Raw genomic sequence first — 3,386 nt, 5'->3', positions numbered from 1 at the left:
TGCCCCCAAAGCCGCTTATAAATAAGGAAATGCTGTACAGACTCAAGAGCATTATTATCATCCCAACTGCCATGGTCCCTTCAGGCACACCTTCACGTCACTCCCCCCAGCTCTGTCTGAAAGCAGAAGGCTGACCCCATCCCCGGATGCAGGTCCTGGAATTACTTAACCCCAGCTCTGGGATTCCAGCTCCCCACAAGATCCTTCTGAACTTGGTGCTCCCCCACCCACAACCCCTCCTGAACTCACCAGCTACCTCTGTCTGGCCCTGGGATCCGGGAGCTGGTGTCAAGAAGAGGTCTGCAGACGTGAGAGAAAGAGGCCAGGAAGAGAGGGGCAAGCCTGGCCAGGGCCGGGAGATGGTTGGGCGCTGCTCCTTGCTGGCTGGCATTGGACCGGCCTGGGAGTGGAGGATCAGAGCAGGGCAGTGATGTGCAGCTGCTGGCCAGGGGAAGCCAGCCTGATGTCTAATCAGATCAGATGCCCCTGCCCTCAACCCCCGCCCTCGCCCATTCCTCTACCTCCCTCTGTCACTCACTGACCTCCCCCCTTGCTTCCCAGCCCTGCCCTCCCTGAGGTCTCCAGCTGCCCCAGCTGATTTTATAAATGGCCCTTGCAGGAGGTGGGCACCTTGGCTAATTGAATCAGTGCCTAGGAGGCAGGAGGCTGGTTAGCATCACAGCTGAAAGGTGGTGGCAGCAACAGCTTGAGTGTGACCATTAGGGAGGAGTCTAAGTGAGCAGAGAGGCCCAGGCAATCTGGACCTCCATATATTCCGAGGTGTCAAGGTGGGAACTCACCAGGGGGGCCCTGGATGCCCCCACCATGAGCCCAGAGCAGACTCACAGGGTAGACCACAGGCCAAAACACACATGCACACACATACCACTCATGCTCTCGGCAAAAAGAAAATATAAGGAGGGCAAGAGAGAGAGCAGAAACAGGAAGAATGATATAGTGTGCTTGCTCGTGTACCTGTGCACCTACGTGACTCTGTACACATCTCTGCTGGGCACCACTCATGAGGCCATTCTTCCCTGCCCCAGTGTCACCTCTGCATAATGATCAGCCAGTAAAAGCAGTTTCTAAGTGTCCCGGTCACAGCAGAGCATCTCATGGCATCAAAAGCTGCCAGGGAGCAGACCCCAGTGCCACAAGGACCTTTCCTGGAGACCTGTCACTTGGTCCCCTGGAGACCAGTCTGTTCCCTTACCTATGAATTTGCCTCTGACAGCCAGGCTGGCACAGAAGCACTTCAAGGAAGGCTTTACCTCTGTGTTTCTGTTTGAGATGGATCCCTAAGGCTCACCCGGCCATTAGTCCATTCAGTCAGCATCCCCGGCACAGCCACTCTGCGTGTGGGCTGCACGAGGGCAGGGGATGGGTCTGTGTGTCTCCCCCAGCTCCCCCGCTCTGGGCGGGTGGGGATGCGGCAGGGACTAAGGGGTGGTGCCCACGACCTCGGCGACAGTGTGGTTGTGGCTGGCTGCCCTGGCACTCTCTGTAGGATGACCCACCCACCTGGTCACATCTCCGGACGGAGATGGGGGACACGTCCGGACGGAGGGGGACACCGATGGCATGGTCATTGTCCTTAACAGCTGCCTCAAGGACTTTCATTACCCCACCCAACTTCCCCAAATGCTCCACTTCCCCTGCCCTCCCGCCCTCACACCACCTTTCCCTAGGGCCCCATCTACCACTTCCCTTTAGAGCAAAGAACAGAAGAACTCCGAAGTCCCTGGATCTCCAAGGAGAGGAAAGTGGGGAGGAGGGGGCCATTTTCAGCTTAGGGGCCCCCACCGCTAGGAGGCAGGGTCCGCAGGGCTCCAAGTGGGATTTGAGCATCCGAAGGAGCAGGCGCCCACACGCCAATTCCTTGGGTTATCTTCCATTCTTGAGCAAACACGGAAGTTCCCTGTCAGGGCCAAGCCCCCACATCTGGCTGCCGCTAAGCCCCCAGTGGTCTTTTCTACAGGCTAAGACTGCCCCCTGCCGGGGTGAGCCAAGACGTCCACCTCAAATGCCGCCTGAGGAAATCAGAACTGTGTCATCCCGGCTTAGGGGTCCCCCAGCTCCTGTCCCGGCCTGGGGAGGGGAATGACGGAAGCCCTTAGAGGCCTCGGCCTTCCTGCTTCCGCTGTATTCTGAGACTGGGACTGGACGGTGGCAACAGGGACAGCCCTTTGGCCCAGACAAAAAAGGCAGGGCTCTGTCTCTGGCCTGCTCACCCGTTGCCTCAACTTCCCTTGACAAGGGGCAAAGGCCTGGTTTGAGATAAAACATCGATCACAACACACCCACACCGGAGAGGCTCTGTCTCACTTCCCTCCTGAGCTCTGGCGCCCTTTTCCAGCTGCTTTTAGGACTCTCCTGGGCTGGCTACAATAAAGCCATCTTAACCTCTACATGTCAGAAACCAAGCTCACCTTCTTCACCAAACCTGAATCTTTACAGAAACTCCATTTCTCGGCGTTCCATGCCCAATATGACTCCAAGATCTGCAGGCCCAATCTCGACATCTTTTGAGTCCATTCTTTTCTGAATTTCTCCTTCCAAGGCAGCCTCAAATCATTCCTAACCCCAGTCCCATTTTCCACAGCGCTGGTGGGGTTCTTGCCCTAACGCACGGCTCTTCTGGGATTCTGCTCAAAAGCCTCGTCGTGCCTCCTTCCTCTCGAATCCCTCCTTCCACAACATGGTTGGAAGCTGCCTTCCCAACAAGATGGCTGCATGTTCCCTCCACTCTGAACATGGAACTCCTGCCTGAGCACCTACATACCCCCACGCATCCTCACTTTTCTGCCCATGATGCTCTCTTCACACACTCCTTTAGTCTTCATCAAATTCCTTCCCACCCTTGGAGATCCACCTTCCAGATGAAGTCTTTCTTCATATGTCCCATGATAAACAGCTGCCTCCTCTGGCCCCCAGGACCCTGATTCCCCTCTTGTGGCACTAATGCCCCCCTCTTGTAATAGACACCTGTGTCCTTGTCTCAGGCCCCTCTGGGCTGTCAGCATCTTGAGGCCAGGGCCGTCTAGAGCCTGACAATGCTCCATAATATTGGCTGAATTGGTTGGTAGCAGAAGTGTACTGACATGACATGGCATAATACTGACATGGACTGAAAGCAGGTTTTGATGAGAGGGAAGGGTACAGGACATAGAGGCTGACCTGTAGGGAAGTGGGATACTGAGGGCCTATGGAGAATGACAAAGCAGGAAGGGGTCTCAGAGCCTACATGGTGGACAAAGAAGGCAAGCCTTAGGAAGGCAAGGGATCGATCCGGGGCCACACAGCTCCTTAGTCCCACTTCTAGTGCATAAGAGGCTCAGTGATTGCCAACTTTTTCCCACCCTCCAGTACAGCTCTTCGCATATATG

The sequence above is a fragment of the Zalophus californianus genome, chromosome 2 (genome assembly GCF_009762305.2).
Source record: "Zalophus californianus isolate mZalCal1 chromosome 2, mZalCal1.pri.v2, whole genome shotgun sequence".
In the NCBI taxonomy this organism is placed as follows: Eukaryota; Metazoa; Chordata; class Mammalia; order Carnivora; family Otariidae; genus Zalophus; species Zalophus californianus.
The sequence above is the reverse complement of the archived record's forward strand: the minus strand, read 5'-3'. Positions refer to the sequence as shown.